At 50.5% G+C, this 25,028-nt stretch overlaps 1 protein-coding gene across 7 annotated transcripts in view; it reads left to right on the top strand.

Moving 5' to 3' along the window:
* spega (striated muscle enriched protein kinase a) overlaps positions 1 to 25,028 on the top strand; it is a 1,182,457-nt gene that overhangs the window by 727,061 nt on the left and 430,368 nt on the right. The window lies entirely within an intron of this gene.

Here is a 25,028-nt window from a genome sequence, read left to right as displayed (position 1 = left end):
TCCGTGCTGTACCTGTCCTGGGAGTGTTTGATGGGGACAGTGTAGAGGGAGACTTACTCTGTATCAAACCCCGTGCTGTACCTGTCCCGGGAGTGTTTGATGGGGACAGTATGAGGGAGCTTTACTTTGTATCTAACCCAGTGCTGTACCTGTCCTGGGAGTGTATGATGGGACAGTGTGGAGGGAGCTTTACTCTGTATCTAACCCCGTGCTGTACCTGTCCTGGGAGTGTTTGATGGGGACAGCGTATAGGGAGCTTTACTCTGTATCTAATCCTGTGCTGTACCTGTCCTGGGAGTGTTTGATGGGGACAGTGTTGAGGTAGCTTTACTCTGTATCTAACCCCGTGCTGTACCTGTCCTGGGAGTGTTTGATGGGGACAGCGTATAGGGAGCTTTACTCTGTATCTAACCCCGTGCTGTACCTGTCCTGGGAGTGTTTGATGGGGACAGCGTATAGGGAGCTTTACTCTGTATCTAACCCCGTGCTGGACCTGTCCTGGGAGTGTTTGATGGGGACAATGTAGTGGGGGCTTTACTCTGGATCTAACCCCGTGCTGTACCTGTCCTGGGAGTGTTTGATGGGGACAGTATAGAGGGAGACTTACTCTGTATCTAACCCAGTGCTATACCTGTCCTGGGAGTGTTTGATGGGGACAGTGTAGAGAGAGCTTTACTCTGTATCTAACCCCTTGCTGTACCTGTCCTGGGAGTGTTTGATGGGGACAGTGTAGAGGGAGCTTTACTTTGTATCTAACCCCGTGCTGTACCTGTCCTGGCGTATTTAATGTAGACAGGTTAGAGGGGGCTTTACTCTATATCTAACCCCGTGCTGTACCTGTGGTGGGGGTGTTTGATGGGGACAGTGTGGAGGGAGCTTTACTCTGTATCTAACTCCGTGCTGTACCTGTCCTGGGAGTGTTTGATGGGGACAGTGTAGAGGGAGACTTACTCTGAATCTAACCCTGTGCTGTAACTGTCCTGGGAGAGTTTCATGGGGAGAGTGTAGAGGGATCTTTATTCTGTATCTAACCCTGTGCTGTACCTGTCCTGGGAATGTTTGATGGGGACAGGGTAGAGGAAGCTTTACTCTGTATCTAACACCGCGCTGTACCTGTCCTGGGAGTGTTGGATGGGGACAGTGTTGAGGGAGCTTTACTCTGGATTTAACCCCGTGCTGTACCTGTCCTGGGAATGTTTGATGGGGACAGTGTAGACGCAGCTTTACTCTGTATCTAACCTCGTGCTGTACCTGTCCTGAGAGTGTTTGATGGGGACAGTGTAGAGGGAGCTTTACTCTGTATCTAACCCCGTGCTGTACCTGTCCTGGGAGTGTTTGATGGGGACAGTGTAGAGAGAGCTTTACTCTGTATCTAACACCATGCTGTACCTGTCCTGGGAGTGTTTGATGGGGACAGTGTAGAGGCAGCTTTACTCTGTATCTAACACCGTGCTGCACCTGTCCTGGGAGTGATTGATGGGGACAGTGTGGACGGAGCTTTACTCTGTATCTAATCCTATGCTGTACCTGTCCTGGGAGAGTTTGATGGGGACAGTGTTGAGGGAGCTTTACTCTGTATCTAACTCCGTGCTGTACCTGTCCTGGGAGTGTTTGATGGGGACAGTGTAGAGGGAGACTTACTCTGTATCAAACCCCGTGCTGTACCTGTCCCGGGAGTGTTTGATGGGGACAGTATGAGGGAGCTTTACTTTGTATCTAACCCAGTGCTGTACCTGTCCTGGGAGTGTTTGATGGGAACAGTGTTGAGGTAGCTTTACTCTGTATCTAACCCCGTGCTGTACCTGTCCTGGGAGTGTTTGGACATCGTATAGGGAGCTTTACTCTGTATCTAACCCCGTGCTGGACCTGTCCTGGGAGTGTTTGATGGGGACAGTGTAGAGAGAGCTTTACTCTGTATCTAACCATGCTGTACCTGTCCTGGGAGTGATTGATATGGACAGTGTCGAGGGAGCTTTACTCTGTATCTAACCACGTACTGTACCTGTCCTGCGAGTATTTGAAGAGGACAGTCTAGAGGCAACTTTACTCTGTATCTAACACCCTGCTGCACCTGTCCTGGGAGTGATTGATGGGGACAGTGTGGACGGAGCTTTACTCTGTATCTAATCCTATGCTGTACCTGTCCTGGGAGTGCTTGATGGGGACAGTGTAGAGGGAGACTTACTCTGTATCAAACCCCGTGCTGTACCTGTCCTGGGAGTGTTTGATGGGGACAGTGTGAGGGAGATTTACTTTGTATCTAACCCAGTGCTGTACCTGTCCTGGGAGTGTATGATGGGACAGTGTGGAGGGAGCTTTACTCTGTATCTAACCTCGTGCTGTACCTGTCCTGAGAGTGTTCGATGGGGACAGTGTTGAGGGAGCTTTACTCTGTATCTAATCCTGTGCTGTACCTGTCCTGGGAGTGTTTGATGGGAACAGTGTTGAGGGAGCTTTACTCTGTATCTAACCCCGTGCTGTACCTGTCCTGGGAGTGTTTGATGGGGACAGCGTAGAGGGAGATTTACTCTGTCTCTAACCCCGTGCTGGACCTGTCCTGGGAGTGTTTGATGGGGACAATGTAGTGGGGGGGTTTACTCTGTATCTAACCCCGTGCTGTACCTGTCCCGGGAGTGTTTGATGGGGACAGTATAGAGGGAGACTTACTCTGTATCTAACCCAGTGCTATACCTGTCCTGGGAGTGTTTGATGGGGACAGTGTAGAGAAAGCTTTACTCTGTATCTAACCCCTTGCTGTACCTGTCCTGGGAGTGTTTGATGGGGACAGTGTAGAGGGAGCTTTACTTTGTATCTCACCCCGTGCTGTACCTGTCCTGTGCGTATTTAATGTAGACAGTGTAGAGGGGGCTTTACCCTATATCTAACCCCGTGCTGTACCTGTGGTGGGGGTGTTTGATGGGGACAGTGTGGAGGGAGCTTTACTCTGTATCTTACTCCGTGCTGTACCTGTCCTGGGAGTGTTTGATGGGGAGAGTGTAGAGGGATCTTTATTCTGTATCTAACCCTGTGCTGTACCTGTCCTGGGAATGTTTGATGGGGACAGGGTAGAGGAAGCTTTACTCTGTATCTAACAGCGCGCTGTACCTGTCCTGGGAGTGTTGGATGGGGACAGTGTTGAGGGAGCTTTACTCTGGATCTAACCCCGTGCTGTACCTGTCCTGGGAATGTTTGATGGGGACAGTGTAGACGCAGCTTTACTCTGTATCTAACCTCGTGCTGTACCTGTCCTGAGAGTGTTTGATGGGGACAGTGTAGAGGGAGCTTTACTCTGTATCTAACCCCGTGCTGTACCTGTCCTGGGAGTGTTTGATGGGGACAGTGTAGAGGGAGCTTATCTCTGTATCTAACCCCGTGCTGTTACTGTCCTGGGCGTGTTTGATGGGGACAGTGTAGAGGGGGCTTTACTCTATATCTAACCCCGTGCTGTACCTGTCGTGGGGGTGTTTGATGGGGACAGTGTGGAGGGAGCTTTACTCTGTATCTAACTCCGTGCTGTACCTGTACTGGGAGTGTTTGATGGGGACAGTGTAGAGGGAGCTTTACTCTGTATCTAACCCCGTGCTGTACCTGTCCTCGGCGTGTTTGATGGGGACAGTGTAGAGGGGGCTTTACTCTATATCTAACCCCGTGCTGTACCTGTCGTGGGGGTGTTTGATGGGGACAGTGTGGAGGGAGTTTTACTCTGTATCTAACCTCGTGCTGTACCTGTCCTGAGAGTGTTCGATGGGGACAGTGTTGAGGGAGCTTTACTCTGTATCTAACACCGTGCTGCACCTGTCCTGGGAGTGTTTGATGGCGATAGTGTAGAGGGAGCTTTACTCTGTATCTAACCCCATGCTGTTCCTGTCCCGGGAGTGTTTGATGGGGACAGTATAGAGGGAGACTTACTCTGTATCTAACCCAGTGCTATACCTGTCCTGGGAGTGTTTGATGGGGACAGTGTAGAGAAAGCTTTACTCTGTATCTAACCCCTTGCTGTACCTGTCCTGGGAGTGTTTGATGGGGACAGTGTAGAGGGAGCTTTACTTTGTATCTAACCCCGTGCTGTACCTGTCCTGTGCGTATTTAATGTAGACAGTGTAGAGGGGGCTTTACCCTATATCTAACCCCGTGCTGTACCTGTGGTGGGGGTGTTTGGTGGGGACAGTGTGGAGGGAGCTTTACTCTGTATCTTACTCCGTGCTGTACCTGTCCTGGGAGTGTTTGATGGGGAGAGTGTAGAGGGATCTTTATTCTGTATCTAACCCTGTGCTGTACCTGTCCTGGCAATGTTTGATGGGGACAGGGTAGAGGAAGCTTTACTCTGTATCTAACAGCGCGCTGTACCTGTCCTGGGAGTGTTGGATGGGGACAGTGTTGAGGGAACTTAACTCTGGATCTAACCCACTGCTGTACCTGTCCTGGGAATGTTTGATGGGGACAGTGTAGACGCAGCTTTACTCTGTATCTAACCTCATGCTGTACCTGTCCTGAGAGTGTTTGATGGGGACAGTGTAGAGGGAGCTTTACTCTGTATCTAACCCCGTGCTGTACCTGTCCTGGGAGTGTTTGATGGGGACAGTGTAGAGGGAGCTTTACTCTGTATCTAACCCCGTGCTGTTACTGTCCTGGGCGTGTTTGATGGGGACAGTGTAGAGGGGGCTTTACTCTATATCTAACCCCGTGCTGTACCTGTCGTGGGGGTGTTTGATGGGGACAGTGTGGAGGGAGCTTTACTCTGTATCTAACTCCGTGCTGTACCTGTACTGGGAGTGTTTGATGGGGACAGTGTAGAGGGAGCTTTACTCTGTATCTAACCCCGTGCTGTACCTGTCCTCGGCGTGTTTGATGGGGACAGTGTAGAGGGGGCTTTACTCTATATCTAACCCCGTGCTGTACCTGTCGTGGGGGTGTTTGATGGGGACAGTGTGGAGGGAGCTTTACTCTGTATCTAACCTCGTGCTGTACCTGTCCTGAGAGTGTTCGATGGGGACAGTGTTGAGGGAGCTTTACTCTGTATCTAACACCGTGCTGCACCTGTCCTGGGAGTGTTTGATGGCGATAGTGTAGAGGGAGCTTTACTCTGTATCTAACCCCATGCTGTTCCTGTCCTGGGAGTGTTTGATGGGGACAGTGTAGAGGGAGTTCTACTCTGTATCTTACCCCATGCTGTTCCTTTCCTGGGAGTGTTTGATGGGGACAGTGTAGAGAGAGCTTTACTCTGTATCTAACCATGCTGTACCTGTCCTGGGAGTGTTTGATATGGACAGTGTCGAGGGAGCTTTACTCTGTATCTAACCACGTACTGTAGCTGTCCTGCGAGTATTTGAAGAGGACAGTCTAGAGGCAACTTTACTCTGTATCTAACACCCTGCTGCACCTATCCTGGGAGTCTTTGATGGGGACAGTGTAGAGGCAGCTTTACTCTGTATCTAACACCGTGCTGCACCTGTCCTGGGAGCGATTGATGGGGACAGTGTGGACGGAGCTTTACTCTGTATCTAATCCTATGCTGTACCTGTCCTGGGAGAGTTTGATGGGGACAGTGTTGAGGGAGCTTTACTCTGTATCTAACTCCGTGCTGTACCTGTCCTGGGAGTGTTTGATGGGGACAGTGTAGAGGGAGACTTACTCTGTATCAAACCCCGTGCTGTACCTGTCCCGGGAGTGTTTGATGGGGACAGTATGAGGGAGCTTTACTTTGTATCTAACCCAGTGCTGTACCTTTCCTGGGAGTGTATGATGGGAACAGTGTTGAGGTAGCTTTACTCTGTATCTAACGCCGTGCTGTACCTGTCCTGGGATTGTTTGATGGGGACAGCGTATAGGGAGCTTTACTCTGTATCTAACCCCGTGCTGGACCTGTCCTGGGAGTGTTTGATGGGGACAATGTAGTGGGGGCTTTACTCTGTATCTAACCCCGTGCTGTACCTGTCCTGGGAGTGTTTGATGGGGACAGTATAGAGGGAGACTTACTCTGTATCTAACCCAGTGCTATACCTGTCCTGGGAGTGTTTGATGGGGACAGTGTAGAGAGAGCTTTACTCTGTATCTAACCCCTTGCTGTACCTGTCCTGGGAGTGTTTGATGGGGACAGTGTAGAGGGAGCTTTACTTTGTATCTAACCCCGTGCTGTACCTGTCCTGGGCGTATTTAATGTAGACAGGGTAGAGGGGGCTTTACTCTATATCTAACCCCGTGCTGTACCTGTGGTGGGGGTGTTTGATGGGCACAGTGTGGAGGGAGCTTTACTCTGTATCTAACTCCGTGCTGTACCTGTCCTGGGAGTGTTTGATGGGGACAGTGTAGAGGGAGACTTACTCTGAATCTAACCCTGTGCTGTAACTGTCCTGGGAGAGTTTCATGGGGAGAGTGTAGAGGGATCTTTATTCTGTATCTAACCCTGTGCTGTACCTGTCCTGGGAATGTTTGATGGGGACAGGGTAGAGGAAGCTTTACTCTGTATCTAACACCGCGCTGTACCTGTCCTGGGAGTGTTGGATGGGGACAGTGTTGAGGGAGCTTTACTCTGGATTTAACCCCGTGCTGTACCTGTCCTGGGAATGTTTGATGGGGACAGTGTAGACGCAGCTTTACTCTGTATCTAACCTCGTGCTGTACCTGTCCTGAGAGTGTTTGATGGGGACAGTGTAGAGGGAGCTTTACTCTGTATCTAACCCCGTGCTGTACCTGTCCTGGGAGTGTTTGATGGGGACAGTGTAGAGAGAGCTTTACTCTGTATCTAACCATGCTGTACCTGTCCTGGGAGTGTTTGATATGGACAGTGTCGAGGGAGCTTTACTCTGTATCTAACCACGTACTGTACCTGTCCTGCGAGTATTTGAAGAGGACAGTCTAGAGGCAACTTTACTCTGTATCTAACACCCTGCTGCACCTATCCTGGGAGTGTTTGATGGGGACAGTGTAGAGGCAGCTTTACTCTGTATCTAACACCGTGCTGCACCTGTCCTGGGAGTGATTGATGGGGACAGTGTGGACGGAGCTTTACTCTGTATCTAATCCTATGCTGTACCTGTCCTGGGAGAGTTTGATGGGGACAGCGTAGAGGGAGATTTACTCTGTATCTAACCTCGTGCTGTACCTGTGCTGTTAGTGTTTGATGGGGACAGTGTAGAGAGATCTTTACTCTGTATCTAACCATGCTGTACCTGTCCTGGGAGTGTTTGATATGGACAGTGTAGAGGGAGCTTTACTCTGTATCTAACCACGTGCTGTACCTGTCCTGCGAGTGTTTGATGGGGACATTCAGGAGGGAGCTTTACTCTGTATCGAACCCCATGCTGTACCTGTCCAGGGAGTGTTTGATTGGGACAGTGTAGAGGGAGACTTACTCTGTATCTAAGCCAGTGCTGTACCTGTCCTGGGAGTGTTTGATGGGGACAGTGTAGAGGGAGTTTTACTCTGTATCTAACCCCATGCTGTTCCTGTCCTGAAGGTGTTTGATGGGGTCAGTGTAGAGAGAGCTTTACCCTGTATCTAACCATGCTGTACCTGTCCTGGGAGTGTTTGATATGGAAAGTGTCGAGGGAGCTTTACTCTGTATCTAACCACGTACTGTACCTGTCCTGCGAGTGTTTTAAGAGGACAGTCTAGAGGCAGCTTTACTCTGTATCTAACACCCTGCTGCACCTATCCTGGGAGTGTTTGATGGGGACAGTGTGGACGGAGCTTTACTCTGTTTATAAACCTATGCTGTACCTGTCCTGGGAGAGTTTGATGGGGACAGTGTAGCGGGAGCTTTACTCTGTATCTAACCCCGTTCTGTACCTGTCGTGGGAGTGTTTGATGGGGACAGTGTGGACGGAGCTTTACTCTGTATCTAATCCTATGCTGTACCTGTCCTGGGAGAGTTTGATGGGGACAGTGTTGAGGGAGCTTTACTCTGTATCTAACTCCGTGCTGTACCTGTCCTGGGAGTGTTTGATGGGGACAGTGTAGAGTGAGACTTACTCTAAATCTAACCCTGTGCTGTAACTGTCCTGGGAGAGTTTCATGGGGAGAGTGCAGAGGGATCTTTATTCTGTATCTAACCCCATGCTGTACCTGTCCTGGGAATGTTTGATGGGGACAGGGTAGAGGGAGCTTTACTCTGTATCTAAAACCGCGCTGTACCTGTCCTGGGAGTGTTGGATGGGGACAGTGTAGAGGAGCTTTACTCTGGATCTAACCCAGTGCTGTACCTGTCCTGGGAATGTTTGATGTGGACAGTGTAGAGGCAGCTTTACTCTGCATCTTACCCCGTGCTGTACCTGTCCTGGGAGTGTCTGATGGGGACAGTGCAGAGGGAGCTTTACTCTGTATCTAACCCCGTGCTGTCCCTGTCGTGGGAGTGTTTGATGGGCACAGTGTGGAGGGAGCATTACTCTGTATCAATCCTCTACTGTACCTGTCCTGGGAGTGTTTGATGGGAACAGTGTTGAGGGAGCTTTACTCTGTATCTAACTCTGTACTGTACCTGTCCTGGGAGTGTTTGATGGGGACAGTGTAGAGGGAGACTTACTCGGTATCTAAGCCCGTGCTGTAACTGTCCTGGGAGTGTTTCATTGGGAGAGTGTCGAGGCAGCTTTACTCTGTATCTAACCCCGTGCTGGACCTGTCCTGGGAGTGTTTGATGGTGACAATGTAGGGGGGACTTTACTCTGTATCTAACCCCGTGCTGTACCTGTCCTGGGCGTGTTTGATGGGGACAGTCTAGAGGGAGCTTTGCTCTGCATCTAACCCCGTGCTTTACCTGTCCTGGGAGTGTTTGATGGGGACAGCGTAGAGGGAGATTTACTCTGTATCTAACCCCATACTGGACCTGTCCTGGGAGTGTTTGATGGGGATAATGTAGTGGGGGCTTTACTCTGTATCTAACCCCGTGCTGGACCTGTCGTGGGAGTGTTTGATGGGGACATTGTGGGGGAGCTTTACTCTGTATCTAATCCTGTGCTGTACCTGTCCTGGGAGTGTTTGATGGGAACAGTGTTGAGGGAGCTTTACTCTGTATCTAACCCCGTGCTGTACCTGTCCTGGCAATGTTTGATGGAGACAGCGTAGAGGGAGATTTACTCTGTATCTAACCCCGTGCTGGACCTGTCCTGGGAGTGTTTGATGGGGACAATGTAGTGGGGGCTTTACTCTGTATCTAACCCCATGCTGTACCTGTCCTGGGAGTGTTTGATGGGGACAGTATAGAGGGAGACTTACTCTGTATCTAACCCAGTGCTATACCTGTCCTGGGAGTGTTTGATGGGGACAGTGTAGAGAGAGCTTTGCTCTGTATCTAACCATGCTGTACCTGTCCTGGGAGTGTTTGATATGGACTGTGTAGAGGGAGCTTTACTCTGTATCTAACCCCATGCTGTTCCTGTCCTGGGAGTGTTTGATGGGGACAGTGTAGAGGGAGCTTTATTCTGTATCTAACCCCTTGCTGTACCTGTCCTGGGAGTGTTTGATGGGGACAGTGTAGAGGGAGCTTTACTTTGTATCCAACCCCGAGCTGTACCTTTCCTGGGAGTGTTTGATGGGGACAGTGTAGAGGGAGCTTTACTCTGTATCTAACCCCGTGCTGTACCTGTCCTGGGCGTGTTTGATGGGGACAGTGTAGAGGGGGCTTTACTCTATATCTAACCCCGTGCTGTACCTGTCGTGGGGGTGTTTGATGGGGACAGTGTGGAGGAAGCTTTACTCTGTATCTAACTCCGTGCTGTACCTGTCCTGGGAGTGTTTGAAGGGGACAGTATAGAGGGAGACTTACTCTGAATCTAACCCTGTGCTGTAACTGTCCTGGGAGAGTTTCATGGGGAGAGTGTAGAGGGATCTTTCTTCTGTATCTAACCCCGTGCTGTACCTGTCCTGGGAATGTTTGATGGGGACAGGGTACAGGGAGCTTTACTCTGTATCTAACACCGCGCTGTACCTGTCCTGGGAGTGTTGGATGGGGACAGTGTAGAGGGAGCTTTACTCTGGATCTAACACCGTGCTGCACCTGTCCTGGGAGTGCTTGATGGCGACAGTGTAGAGGGAGCTTTACTCTGTATCTAACCCCATGCTGTTCCTGTCCTGGGAGTGTTTGATGGGGACAGTGTAGAGGGAGTTCTACTCTGTATCTTACGCCATGCTGTTCCTTTCCTGGGAGTGTTTGATGGGGACAGTGCAGAGAGAGCTTTACTCTGTATCTAACCATGCTGTACCTGTCCTGGGAGTGTTTGATATGGACAGTGTCGAGGGAGCTTCACTCTGTATCTAACCACGTACTGTACCTGTCCTGCGAGTATTTGAAGAGGACAGTCTAGAGGCAACTTTACTCTGTATCTAACACCCTGCTGCACCTGTCCTGGGAGTGATTGATGGGGACAGTGTGGACGGAGCTTTACTCTGTATCTAATCCTATGCTGTACCTGTCCTGGGAGTGTTTGATGGGGACAGTGTAGAGGGAGACTTTCTCTGTATCAAACCCCGTGCTGTACCTGTCCTGGGAGTGTTTGATGGGGACAGTGTGAGGGAGCTTTACTTTGTATCTAACGCAGTGCTGTACCTGTCCTGGGAGTGTTTGATGGGGACAGCGTAGAGGGAGATTTACTCTGTATCTAACCCCGTGCTGGACCTGTCCTGGGAGTGTTTGATGGGGACAATGTAGTGGGGGGTTTACTCTGTATCTAACCCCGTGCTGTACCTGTCCTGGGAGTGTTTGATGGGGACAGTATAGAGGGAGACTTACTCTGTATCTTACCCAGTGCTATACCTGTCCTGGGAGTGTTTGATGGGGACAGTGTAGAGAAAGCTTTACTCTGTATCTAACCCCTTGCTGTACCTGTCCTGGGAGTGTTTGATGGGGACAGTGTAGAGGGAGCTTTACTTTGTATCTAACCCCGTGCTGTACCTGTCCTGGGCGTATTTAATGTAGACAGTGTAGAGGGGGCTTTACTCTATATCTAACCCCGTGCTGTACCTGTGGTGGGGGTGTTTGATGGGGACAGTGTGGAGGGAGCTTTACTCTGCATCTAACTCCGTGCTGTACCTGTCCTGGGAGTGTTTGATGGGGACAGTGTAGAGGGAGACTTACTCTGAATCTAACCCTGCGCTGTAACTGTCCTGGGAGAGTTTCATGGGGAGAGTGTAGAGGGATCTTTATTCTGTATCTAACCCTGTGCTGTACCTGTCCTGGGAATGTTTGATGGGGACAGGGTAGAGGAAGCTTTACTCTGTATCTAACAGCGCGCTGTACCTGTCCTGGGAGTGTTGGATGGGGACAGTGTTGAGGGAGCTTAATCTGGATCTAACACCGTGCTGAACCTGTCCTGGGAATGTTTGATGGGGACAGTGTAGACGCAGCTTTACTCTGTATCTAACCTCGTGCTGTACCTGTCCTGAGAGTGTTTGATGGGGACAGTGTAGAGGGAGCTTTACTCTGTATCTAACCCCGTGCTGTACCTGTCCTGGGAGTGTTTGATGGGGACAGCGTAGAGGGAGATTTACTCTGTATCTAACCTCGTGCTGTACCTGTGCTGTGAGTGTTTGATGGGGACAGTGTAGAGAGAGCTTTACTCTGTATCTCACCATGCTGTACCTGTCCTGGGAGTGTTTGATATGGACAGTGTAGAGGGAGCTTTACTCTGTATCTAACCACGTGCTGTACCTGTCCTGCGAGTGTTTGATGGGGACATTGAGGAGGGAGCTTTACTCTGTATCTAACCCCATGCTGTACCTGTCCAGGGAGTGTTTGATTGGGACAGTGTAGAGGGAGACTTACTCTGTATCTAAGATAGTGCTGTACCTGTCCTGGGAGTGTTTGATGGGGACAGTGTAGAGGGAGTTTTACTCTGTATCTAACCCCATGCTGTTCCTGTCCTGAAGGTGTTTGATGGGGACAGTGTAGAGAGAGCTTTACTCTGTATCTAACCATGCTGTACCTGTCCTGGGAGTGTTTGATATGGACAGTGTCGAGGAAGCTTTACTCTGTATCTAACCACGTACTGTACCTGTCCTGCGAGTGTTTTAAGAGGACAGTCTAGAGGCAGCTTTACTCTGTATCTAACACCCTGCTGCACCTATCCTGGGAGTGTTTGATGGGGACAGTGTGGACGGAGCTTTACTATGTTTCTAAACCTATGCTGTACCTGTCCTGGGAGAGTTTGATGGGGACAGTGTTGAGGGAGCTTTACTCTATATCTAACTCCGTGCTGTACCTGTCCTGGGAGTGTTTGATGGGGACAGTGTAGAGGGAGCTTTACTCTGTATCTAACCCCGTTCTGTACCTGTCGTGGGAGTGTTTGATTGGGACAGTGTGGACGGAGCTTTACTCTGTATCTAATCCTATGCTGTACCTGTCCTGGGAGAGTTTGATGGGGACAGTGTTGAGGGAGCTTTACTCTGTATCTAACTCCGTGCTGTACCTGTCCTGGGTGTGTTTGATGGGGACAGTGTAGAGGGAGACTTACTCTGAATCTAACCCTGTGCTGTAACTGTCCTGGGAGAGTTTCATGGGGAGGGTGCAGAGGGATTTTTATTCTTTATCTAACCCCATGCTGTACCTGTCCTGGGAATGTTTGATGGGGACAGGGTAGAGGGAGCTTTACTCTGTATCTAAAACCGCGCTGTACCTGTCCTGGGAGTGTTGGATGGGGACAGTGTAGAGGGAGCTTTACTCTTGATCTAACCCAGTGCTGTACCTGTCCTGGGAATGTTTGATGGGGACAGTGTAGAGGCAGCTTTACTCTGTATCTAACCTCGTGCTGTACCTGTCCTGAGAGTGTTTGATGGGGACAGTGCAGAGGGAGCTTTACTCTGTATCTAACCCCGTGCTGTACCTGCCCTTGGAGTGTTTGATGGGGACAGCGTAGAGGGAGATTTACTCTGTATCTAACCCCGTGCTGTACCTGTGCTGTGAGTGTTTGATGGGGACAGTGTAGAGAGAGCTTCACTCTGTATCTAACCATGCTGTACCTGTCCTGGGAGTGTTTGATATGGACAGTGTAGAGGGAGCTTTACTCTCTATCTAACCACGTGCTGTACCTGTCCTGCGAGTGTTTGATGGGGACATTGAGGAGGGAGCTTTACTCTGTATCTAACCCCATGCTGTACCTGTCCAGGGAGTGTTTAATTGGGACAGTGTAGAGGGAGACTTACTCTGTATCTAAGCCAGTGCTGTACCTGTCCTGGGAGTGTTTGATGGGGACAGTGTAGAGGGAGTTTTACTCTGTATCTAACCCCATGCTGTTCCTGTCCTGGGAGTGTTTGATGGGGACAGTGTAGAAAGAGCTTTACTCTGTATCTAACCATGCTGTACCTGTCCTGGGTGTGTTTGATATGGACAGTGTCGAGGGAGCTTTACTCTGTATCTAACCACGTACTGTACCTGTCCTGCGAGTGTTTTAAGAGGACAGTCTAGAGGCAGCTTTACTCTGTATCTAACACCCTGCTGCACCTATCCTGTGAGTGTTTGATGGGGACAGTGTGGACGGAGCTTTACTCTGTTTCTAAACCTATGCTGTACCTGTCCTGGGAGAGTTTGATGGCGACAGTGTTGAGGGAGCTTTACTCTGTATCTAACTCCGTGCTGTACCTGTCCTGGGAGTGTTTGATGGGGACAGTGTAGAGGGAGCTTTACTCTGTATCTAACCCCGTTCTGTACCTGTTGTGGGAGTGTTTGATGAGGACAGTGTGGACGGAGCTTTACTCTGTATCTAATCCTATGCTGTACCTGTCCTGGGAGAGTTTGATGGGGACAGTGTTGAGGGAGCTTTACTCTGTATCTAACTCCGTGCTGTACCTGTCCTGGGAGTGTTTGATGGGGACAGTGTAGAGGGAGACTTACTCTGAATCTAACCCTGTGCTGTAACTGTCCTGGGAGAGTTTCATGGGGAGAGTGTAGAGGGATCTTTATTCTGTATCTAACCCCATGCTGTACCTGTCCTGGGAATGTTTGATGGGGACAGGGTAGAGGGAGCTTTACTCTGTATCTAAAACGGCGCTGTACCTGTCCTGGGAGTGTTGGATGGGGACAGTGTAGAGGGAGATTTACTCTGGATCTAACCCAGTGCTGTACCTGTCCTGGGAATGTTTGAAGGGGACAGTGTAGAGGCAGCTTTACTCTGTATCTAACCTCGTGCTGTACCTGTCCTGAGAGTGTTTGATGGGGACAGTGCAGAGGGAGCTTTACTCTGTATCTAACCCCGTGCTGTACCTGTCCTGGGAGTGTGTGATGGGGACAGCGGAGAGGGAGATTTACTCTGTATCTAACCCCGTGCTGTACCTGTGCTGTGAGTGTTTGATGGGGACAGTGTAGAGAGAGCTTTACTCTGTATCTAACCATGCTGTACCTGTCCTGGGAGTGTTTGATATGGACAGTGTAGAGGGAGCTTTACTCTGTATCTAACCACGTGCTGTACCTGTCCTGCGAGTGTTTGATGGGGACATTGTAGAGGGACCTTTACTCTGTATCTAAGCCCATGCTGTACCTGTCCAGGGAGTGTTTGATGGGGACAGTATAGAGGGAGACTTACTCTGTATCTAAGCCAGTGCTGTACCTGTCCTGGGAGTGTTTGATGGGGACAGTGTAGAGGGAGTTTTACTCTGTATCTAACCCCATGCTGTTCCTGTGCTGTGAGTGTTTGATGGGGACAGTGTAGAGGGAGCTTTACTTTGTATCTAACCCCGTGCTGTACCTGTCCTGGGCGTGTTTGATGGGGACAGTGTAGAGCGGGCTTTACTCTATATCTAACCCCGTGCTGTACCTGTCGTCGGGGTGTTTGATGGGGACAGTGTGGAGGGAGTTTACTCTGTATCTAACTCTGTGCTGTACCTGTCCTGGGAGTGTTTGATGGGGACAGTGTAGAGGGAGACATACTCTGAATCTAACACTGTGCTGTAACTGTCCTGGGAGAGTTTCATGGGGAGAGTGTAGAGGGATCTTTATTCTGTATCTAACCCCGTGCTGTCCCTGTCCTGGGAATGTTTAATGGGGACAGGGTAGAGGGAGCTTTACTCTGTATCTAACACCGCGCTGTACCTGTCCTGGGAGTGTTGGATGGGGACAGTGTTGAGGGAGCTTTACTCTGGATCTAACCCCGTGCTGTACCTGTCCTGGGAATGTTTGATGGGGACAGTGTAGAGGCAGCTTTACTCTGTATCTAACCTCGTGCTGTACCTGTCCTGAGAGTGTTTGATGGGGACAGTGTAGAGGGAGCTTTACTCTGTATCTAAGCCCGTGCTGTACCTGTCCTGGGAGTGTTTGATGGGGACAGCGTAGAGGGAGATTTACTCTGTATCTAACCCCGTGCTGTACCTGTGCTGTGAGTGTTTGATGGGGACAGTGTAGAGAGAGCTTTACTCTGTATCTAACCATGCTGTACCTGTCCTGGGAGTGTTTGATATGGACAGTGTAGAGGGAGCTTTACTCTGTATCTAACCACGTGCTGTACCTGTCCTACGAGTGTTGATGAGCACAGTGTAGAGGCAGCTTTACTCTGTATCTAACACCCTGCTGCACCTGTCCTGGGAGTGTTTGATGGGGACAGTATAGAGGGAGACTTACTCTGTATCTAAGCCAGTGCTGTACCTGTCCTGGGAGTGTTTGATGGGGACAGTGTAGAGGGAGTTTTACTCTGTATCTAACCCCATGCTGTTCCTGTCCTGGGAGTGTTTGATGGGGACAGTGTAGAGAGAGCTTTACTCTGTATCTAACCATGCTGTACCTGTCCTGGGAGTGTTTGATATGGACAGTGTAGAGGGAGCTTTACTCTGTATCTAACCACGTGCTGTACCTGTCCTACGAGTGTTGATGAGCACAGTGTAGAGGCAGCTTTACTCTGTATCTAACACCCTGCTGCACCTGTCCTGGGAGTGTTTGATGGGGACAGTGTAGAGGGAGCTTTACTCTGCATCTTACCCCGTGCTGTACCTGACCTGGGAGTGTCTGATGGGGAAAGTGTAGAGGGAGCTTTACTCTGTATCTAACCACGTGCTGTACCTGTCCTGCGAGTGTTTGATGAGGACAGTGTAGAGGCAGCTTTACTCTGTATCTAACACCGTGCTGTACCTGTCCTGGGAGAGTTTGATGGGGACAGTGTAGAGGGAGTTTTACTCTGTATCTAACCCCATGCTGTTCCTGTCCTGGGAGTGATTGATGGGGACAGTGTAGAGGGAGCATTACTCTGCATCTTACCCCGTGCTGTACCTGTCCTTGGAGTGTTTGATGGGGACAGTGTAGAGGGAGCTTTACTCTGTATCTAACCCCATGCTGTTCCTGTTCTGGGAGTCTTTGATGGGGACGGTGTGGAGAGAGCTTTACTCTGTATCTAACCATGCTGTACCTGTTCTGGGAGTGTTTGATATGGACAGTGTAGAGGGAGCTTTACTCTGTATCTAACCACGTGCTGTACCTGTCCTGCGAGTGTTTGATGAGCACAGTGTAGAGGCAGATTTACTCTGTATCTAACACCCTGCTGCACCTGTCCTGGGAGTGTTTGATGGGGACAGTGTAGAGGTAGCTTTACTCTGCATCTTACCCCGTGCTGTACCTGTCCTGGGAGTGTTAGATGGGGACAGTGTAGAGGGAGCTTTACTCTGTATCTAACTCCGTGCTGTACCTGTCCTGGGAGTGTTTGATGGGGACAGTGTAGAGGGAGACATACTCTGTATCAAACCCCGTGCTGTACCTGTCCTGGGAGTGTTTGATGGGGACAGTGTGAGGGAGCTTTACTTTGTATCTAACCCAGTGCTGTACCTGTCCTGGGAGGGTATGATGGGACAGTGTGGAGGAAGCTTTACTCTGTATCTAACCCCGTGCTGTACCTGTCCTGGGAGTGTTTGATGGGGACAGCGTTTCGGGAGATTTACTCTGTATCTAACCCCGTGCTGGACCTGTCCTGGGAGTGTTTGATGGGGACAATGTAGTGGGGGCTTTACTCTGTATCTAACCCCGTGCTGTACCTGTCCTGGGAGTGTTTGATGGGGACAGTATAGAGGGAGACTTACTCTGTATCTAACCCAGTGCTATACCTGTCCTGGGAGTGTTTGATGGGGACAGTGTAGAGAGAGCTTTACTCTGTATCTAAACCTTTGCTGTACCTGTCCTGGGAGTGTTTGATGGGGACAGTGTAGAGGGAGCTTTACTTTGTATCTAACCCCGTGCTGTACCTGTCCTGGGCGTGTTTGATGGGGACAGTGTAGAGGGGGCTTTACTCTATATCTAACCCCGTGCTGTACCTGTCGTCGGGGTGTTTGATGGGGACAGTGTGGAGGGAGCTTTACTCTGTATCTAACTCCGTGCTGTACCTGTCCTGGGAGTGTTTGATGGGGACAGTGTAGAGGGAGACTTACTCTGAATCTAACACTGTGCTGTAACTGTCCTGGGAGAGTTTCATGGGGAGAGTGTAGAGGGAGCTTTACTCTGTATCTAACACCGTGCTGCACCTGTCCTGGGAGTGTTGGAAGGGGACAGTGTTGAGGGAGCTTTACTCTGGATCTAACCCCGTGCTGTACCTGTCCTGGGAATGTTTGATGGGGACAGTGTAGAGGCAGCTTTACTCTGTATCTAACCTCGTGCTGTACCTGTCCTGAGAGTGTTTGATGGGGACAGTGTAGAGGGAGCTTTACTCTGTATCTAACCCCGTGCGGTACCTGTCCTGGGAGTGTTTGATGGGGACAGCGTAGAGGGAGATTTACTCTGTATCTATCCCCGTGCTGTACCTGTGCTGTGAGTGTTTGATGGGGACAGTGTAGAGAGAGCTTTACTCTGTATCTAACCATGCTGTACCTGTCCTGGGAGTGTTTGATATGGACAGTCTAGAGGGAGCTTTACTCTGTATCTAAACACGTGCTGTACCTGTCCTACGAGTGTTGATGAGCACAGTGTAGAGGCAGCTTTACTCTGTATCTAACACCCTGCTGCACCTGTCCTGGGAGTGTTTGATGGGGACAGTGTAGAGGGAGCTTTACTCTGCATCTTACCCCGTGCTGTACCTGACCTGGGAGTGTCTGATGGGGAAAGTGTAGAGGGAGCTTTACTCTGTATCTAACCACGTGCTGTACCTGTCCTGCGAGTGTTTGATGAGGACAGTGTAGAGGCAGCTTTACTCTGTATCTAACACCGTGCTGCACCTGTCCTGGGAGTGATTGATGGGGACAGTGTAGAGGGAACTTTACTCTGCATCTTACCCCGTGCTGTACCTGTCCTGGGAGTGTTTGATGGGGACAGTGTAGAGGGAGTTTTACTCTGTATCTAACCCCATGCTGTTCCTGTCCTGGGAGTGATTGATGGGGACAGTGTAGAGGGAGCATTACTCTGCATCTTACCCCGTGCTGTACCTGTCCTTGGAGTGTTTGATGGGGACAGTGTAGAGGGAGCTTTACTCTGTATCTAACCCCATGCTGTTCCTGTCCTGGGAGTGTTTGATGGGGACGGTGTAGAGAGAGCTTTACTCTGTATCGAACCATGCTGTACCTGTTCTGGGAGTGTTTGATATGGACAGTGTAGAGGGAGCTTTACTCTGTATCTAACCACGTGCTGTACCTGTCGTGCGAGTGTTTGATGAGCACAGTGTAGAGGCAGATTTACTCTGTATCTAACACCCTGCTGCACCTGTCCTGGAAGTGTTTGATGGGGACAGTGTAGAGGTAGCTTTACTCTGCATCTTACCCCGTGCTGTACCTGTCCTGGGAGAGTTTGATGGGGACAGTGTTGAGGGAGCTTTACTCTGTATCTAACTCCGTGCTGTACCTGTCCTGGGAGTGTTTGATGGGGACAGTGTAGAGGGAGACTTACTCTGTATCAAACCCCGTGCTGTACCTGTCCTGGGAGTGTTTGATGGGGACAGTGTGAGGGAGCTTTACTCTGTATCTAACCACGTACTGTACCTGTCCTGCGAGTGTTTGAAGAGGACAGTCTAGAGGCAGCTTTACTCTGTATCTAACACCCTGCTGCACCTAACCTGGGAGTGTTTGATGGGGACAGTGTAGAGGCAGCTTTACTCTGTATCTAACACCGTGCTGCACCTGTCCTGGGAGTGTTTGATGGGGACAGTGTGGACGGAGCTTTACTCTGTTTCTAAACCTATGCTGTACCTGTCCTGGGAGAGTTTGATGGGGACAGTGTTGAGGGAGCTTAACTCTGTATCTAACTCCGTGCTGTACCTGTCCTGGGTGTGTTTGATGGGGACAGTGTCGAGGGAGCTTTACTCTGTATCTAACCCCGTCTTGTACCTGTCGTGGGAGTGTTTGATGGGGACAGTGTGGACGGAGCTTTACTCTTTATCTAATCCTATGCTGTACCTGTCCTGCGAGAGTTTGATGGGGACAGTGCAGAGGGAGCTTTACTCTGTATCTAACCCCGTGCTGTACCTGTCCTGGGAGTGTTTGATGGGGACAGCGTAGAGGGAGATTTACTCTGTATCTAACCCCGTGCTGTACCTGTGCTGTGAGTGTTTGATGGGGACAGTGTAGAGAGAGCTTTACTCTGTATCTAACCATGCTGTACCTGTCCTGGGAGTGTTTGATATGGACAGTGTAGAGGGATCTTCACTCTGTATCTAACCCCGCGCTGTACCTGTTCTGCGAGTGTTTGATGGGGACATTGTAGAGGGAGCTTTACTCTGTATCTAACCCCATGCTGTACCTGCCCTGTGAGTGTTTGATGGGGACAGTATAGAGGGAGTTTTATTCTGTATCTAACCCCATGCTGTTCCTGTCCTGGGAGTGATTGATGGGGACAGTGTAGAGGGAGCATTACTCTGCATCTTACCCCGTGCTGTACCTGACCTGGGAGTGTCTGATGGGGAAAGTGTAGAGGGAGCTTTACTCTGTATCTAACCACGTGCTGTACCTGTCCTGCGAGTGTTTGATGAGGACAGTGTAGAGGCAGCTTTACTCTGTATCTAACACCGTGCTGTACCTGTCCTGGGAGAGTTTGATGGGGACAGTGTAGAGGGAGTTTTACTCTGTATCTAACCCCATGCTGTTCCTGTCCTGGGAGTGATTGATGGGGACAGTGTAGAGGGAGCATTACTCTGCATCTTACCCCGTGCTGTACCTGTCCTTGGAGTGTTTGATGGGGACAGTGTAGTGGGAGCTTTACTCTGTATCTAATCCTACGCTGTACCTGTCCGGGGAGTGTTTGATGGGGACAGTGTAGAGGCAGCTTTACTCTGTATCTAACCCCATGCTGTTCCTGTCCTGGGAGTGTTTGATGGGGACAGTGTAGAAGTAGATGTACTCTGTATCTTACCCCGTGCTGTATCCGTCCTGTGAGTGTTTGATGGGGACAGTGTAGTGGGAGCTTTACTCTGTATCTAATCCTGCGCTGTACCTGTCCGGGGAGTGTTTGATGGGGACAGTGTAGAGGCAGCTTTACTCTGTATCTAACCCCGTGCTGGACCTGTCCTGGGAGTGTTTGATGGGGACAGTGTCGTGGGAGCTTTACTCTGTATCTAACTCCGTGCTGTACCTCTCCTGGGAGTGTTTGATGGGGGCAGTGTAGAGGGACATTTACTTTGTATCTAAGCCTGCGCTGTACCTGTCTTGGGAGTGTTTGATGGGGACAGTGTAGAGGAAGCTTTACTCTGTATCTAACCACGTGCTGGACTTGTCCTGCGAGTGTTTGATAGGGACAGTGTAGAGGGAGATTTACTCTGTATCTAACCCCGTGCTGTACCTGTCCTGGGAGTGTTTGATGGCGACAGTGTAGAGGGAGCTTTACTCTGTTTATAACCCCGTGCTGTACCTGTCCTCGGCGTGTTTCATGGGGACAGTGTCGAGGGAGCTTCACTCTGTATCTAACCCCGTGCTGTACCTGGTCTGGGACTGTTTGATGGGGACAGTGTTGAGGGAGCTTTACTCTGGATCTAACCCCGTGCTGTACCTGTCCTGGGAGTGTTTGATGGGGACAGTGTCGAGGGAGCTTTACTTTGTATCTAACCCCGTGCTGTACCTGTCCTGGGAGTGTTTCATGGGGACAGTGTAGAGGGAGCTTGAATCTGTATCTAACCCCGTGCTGTACCTGGGCTGTGAGTGTTTTATGGGGACAGTGTAGAGGGAGCTTTACTCTGTATCTAAGCCCGTGCTGCACCTGTCCTGGGAGTGCTTCATGGGGACAGTGTAGTGGGAGCTTTACTCTGTATCTAACCCCGTGCTATACCTGTCCTGGGAGTGTTTGATGGGGACAGTGTAGAGGGAGCTTTACACTGTATCTAACCCCGTGCTGTACCTGTCCTGGGAGTGTTTGATGGGGACAGTGTAGAGGAAGCTTCACTCTGTATCAAACCCCATGCTGTACCTGTCCTGGGAGTGTTTGATGGGGACAGTGTAGAGGGAGCTTTGGTTTGTATCTAACCCCGTGCTGTACCTGTCCTGGGTGTGTTTGATGGGGACAGTGTAGAGGGAGCTTTAATTTGTATCTTACCCCGTGCTGTACCTGTCCTGGGAGCGTTTGATTCGGGACAGTGGAGAGGGAATTTTACTCTGTATCTAACCCCGTGATGCACCTGACCTGGGAGTGTTTGATGGGGACAGTGTAGAGGGAGTTTTACTCTGTATCTAACCTCGTGCTGTCCCTGTCCTGGGAGTGTTTGATGGGGACAGTGTAGAGGCAGCTTTACTCTGTATCTAGCCCCGTGCTGGAACTCTCCTGGGAGTGTTTGATGAGGACAGTGTCGAGGGAGCTTTACTCTGTATCTAAGCCCGTGCTGTACCCGTCATGGGAGTGTTTGATGGGACAGTGTAGAGGGAGATGTACGCTGTATCTAACCCCGTGCTGTACCTGTCCTGGGAGTGTCTGATGGGGTCAGTGTAGAGGGACATTTACTTTGTATCTAACCCCGTGCTGTACCTGTTCTGGGAGTGTTTGATGGGGACAGTGTAGAGGGAGCTTTACTCTGTATCTAACCCCGCGCTGGACCTGTCTTGGGAGTGTTTTATGGGGACAGGGGAGAGGGAGCTTTACTCTGCATCTAAGCCCGTGCTGCAGCTGTCCTGGGAGTGTTTCATGGGGACAGTGTAGTGGGAGCTTTACTCTGTATCTAACCCCGTGCTATACCTGTCCTGGGAGTGTTTGATGGGGACAGTGTAGAGGGAGCTTTACTCTGTATCTAACCCCGTGCTGTACCAGTCCTGGGAGTGTTTGATGGGGACAGTGTAGAGGGAGCTTTACTCTGTATCTAACCCCGTGCTGTACCTGCCCTGAGAGTGTTTGATGGGGACAGTGTAGATGGACATTTACTTTGTATCTAACCCTGTGCTGTACCTGTCTTGGGAGTGTTTGATGGGGACAGTGTAGAGGGAGCTTTACTCTTAATCTAACCCCGTGCTGTACCTGTCCTGGGAGTGTTTGATGGGGACAGTGTAGAGGAAGCTTTACTCTGTATCTAACCACGTGCTGGACCTGTCCTGGGAGTGTTTGATGGGGACAGTGTAGAGGAAGCTTTACTCTGTATCTAACCACGTGCTGGACCTGTCCTGGGATTGTTTGATGGGGCAATGTCCAGGGAGCTTTACTCTGTATCTAACCACGTGCTGCACCCGTCCTCGGAGTGTTTGATGGGGACAGTGTAGAGGAAGCTTTACTGTGTATCTAACCACGTGCTGCACCCTTCCTGGGAGTGTTTGATGGGGACAGTGTAGAGGGAGATGTACTCTGTATCTAACCCCGTGCTGTATCCGTCCTGGGAGTGTTTGATTGGGACAGTGTAGAGGGAGATGTACTCTGTATCTAACCCCGTGCTCTACCTGTCCTGGGAGAGTTTGATGGGGACAGTGTATAGGTTGCTTTACTCTGTATCTAACCCCGTGCTGTACCTGTCCTGGGAGTGTTTGATGCGGACAGTGTGGAGGTAGCTTTACTCTCTGTCTAACCCCATGCTGTACCTGTCGTGGGAGCGTTTGATGTGGACAGTGCAGAGGGAGCTTTTCTCTGTATCTAACCCCGTGCTGTACCTGTCCTGGGAGTGTTTGATTGGGACAGTGTAGAGGTTGCTTTATTCTGTATCTAACCCCGTGCTGTACCTGTCCTGGGAGTGTTTGATTGGGACAGTGTCGAGGGAGCTTTCCTCTCTATCTAACCCCATGCTGTACCTGCCCTGGGAGTGTTTGATGGGGACAGTGTAGAAGTAGATGTACTCTGTATCTTACCCCGTGCTGTATCCGTCCTGTGAGTGTTTGATGGGGACAGTGTAGTGGGAGCTTTACTCTGTATCTAATCCTGCGCTGTACCTGTCCGGGGAGTGTTTGATGGGGACAGTGTAGAGGCAGCTTTACTCTGTATCTAACCCCGTGCTGGACCTGTCCTGGGAGTGTTTGATGGGGACAGTGTCGTGGGAGCTTTACTCTGTATCTAAGCCCGTGCTGTACCCGTCATGGGAGTGTTTGATGGGGACAGTGTAGAGGGAGCTTTACTCTGCATCTAACTCCGTGCTGTACCTCTCCTGGGAGTGTTTGATGGGGACAGTGTAGAGGGACATTTACTTTGTATCTAACCCTGCGCTGTACCTGTCTTGGGAGTGTTTGATGGGGACAGTGTAGAGGAAGCTTTACTCTGTATCTAACCACGTGCTGGACCTGTCCTGGGAGTGTTTGATAGGGACAGTGTAGAGGGGGCTTTACTCTGTATCTAAGCCCGTGCTGCACCTGTCCTGGGAGTGTTTCATGGGGACAGTGTAGTGGGAGCTTTACTCTGTATCTAACCCCGTGCTATACCTGTCCTTGGAGTGTTTCATGGGGACAGTGTAGAGGGAGCTTTACACTGTATCTAACCCCGTGCTGTACCTGTCCTGGGAGTGTTTGATGGGGACAGTGTAGAGGAAGCTTCACTCTGTATCAAACCCCATGCTGTACCTGTCCTGGGAGTGTTTGATGGGGACAGTGTAGAGGGAGCTTTGGTTTGTATCTAACCCCGTGCTGTACCTGTCCTGGGTGTGTTTGATGGGGACAGTGTAGAGGGAGCTTTACTTTGTATCTTACCCCGTGCTGTACCTGTCCTGGGAGTGTTTGATGGGGACAGTGTAGAGGGAGCTTTAGTCTGTATCTAACCCCGTGCTGTACCTGTCCTGGGCGTGTTTGATTTGGACAGTGTGGAGGGAGTTTTACTCTGTATCTAACCCCGTGCTGTACCGGTCCTGGGAGTGTTTGATGGGGACAGTGTAGAGGGAGCTTTACTCTGTATCTAACCACGTGCTGTACCTGTCCTGGGAGCGTTTGATTCGGGACAGTGGAGAGGGAACTTTACTCTGTATCTAACCCCGTGCTGCACCTGTCCTGGGAGTGTTTGATGGGGACAGTGTAGAGGGAGTTTTACTCTGTATCTAACCTCGTGCTGTCCCTGTCCTGGGAGTGTTTGATGGGGACAGTGTAGAGGCAGCTTTACTCTTAATCTAACCCCGTGCTGTACCTGTCCTGGGAGTGTTTGATGGGGACAGTGTAGAGGAAGCTTTACTCTGCATCTAACTCCGTGCTGTACCTCTCCTGGGAGTGTTTGATGGGGACAGTGTAGAGGGACATTTACTTTGTATCTAACCCTGCGCTGTACCTGTCTTGGGAGTGTTTGATGGGGACAGTGTAGAGGAAGCTTTACTCTGTATCTAACCACGTGCTGGACCTGTCCTGGGAGTGTTTGATAGGGACAGTGTAGAGGGGGCTTTACTCTGTATCTAAGCCCGTGCTGCACCTGTCCTGGGAGTGTTTCATGGGGACAGTGTAGTGGGACCTTTACTCTGTATCTAACCCCGTGCTATACCTGTCCTTGGAGTGTTTGATGGGGACAGTGTAGAGGGAGCTTTACACTGTATCTAACCCCGTGCTGTACCTGTCCTGGGAGTGTTTGATGGGGACAGTGTAGAGGAAGCTTCACTCTGTATCAAACCCCATGCTGTACCTGTCCTGGGAGTGTTTGATGGGGACAGTGTAGAGGGAGCTTTGGTTTGTATCTAACCCCGTGCTGTACCTGTCCTGGGTGTGTTTGATGGGGACAGTGTAGAGGGAGCTTTACTTTGTATCTTACCCCGTGCTGTACCTGTCCTGGGAGTGTTTGATGGGGACAG

Source organism: Scyliorhinus torazame, chromosome 2, assembly GCF_047496885.1.
Source record: "Scyliorhinus torazame isolate Kashiwa2021f chromosome 2, sScyTor2.1, whole genome shotgun sequence".
NCBI classification, from domain to species: Eukaryota; Metazoa; Chordata; class Chondrichthyes; order Carcharhiniformes; family Scyliorhinidae; genus Scyliorhinus; species Scyliorhinus torazame.
This window is presented reverse-complemented; position numbering and strand designations above follow the sequence as displayed.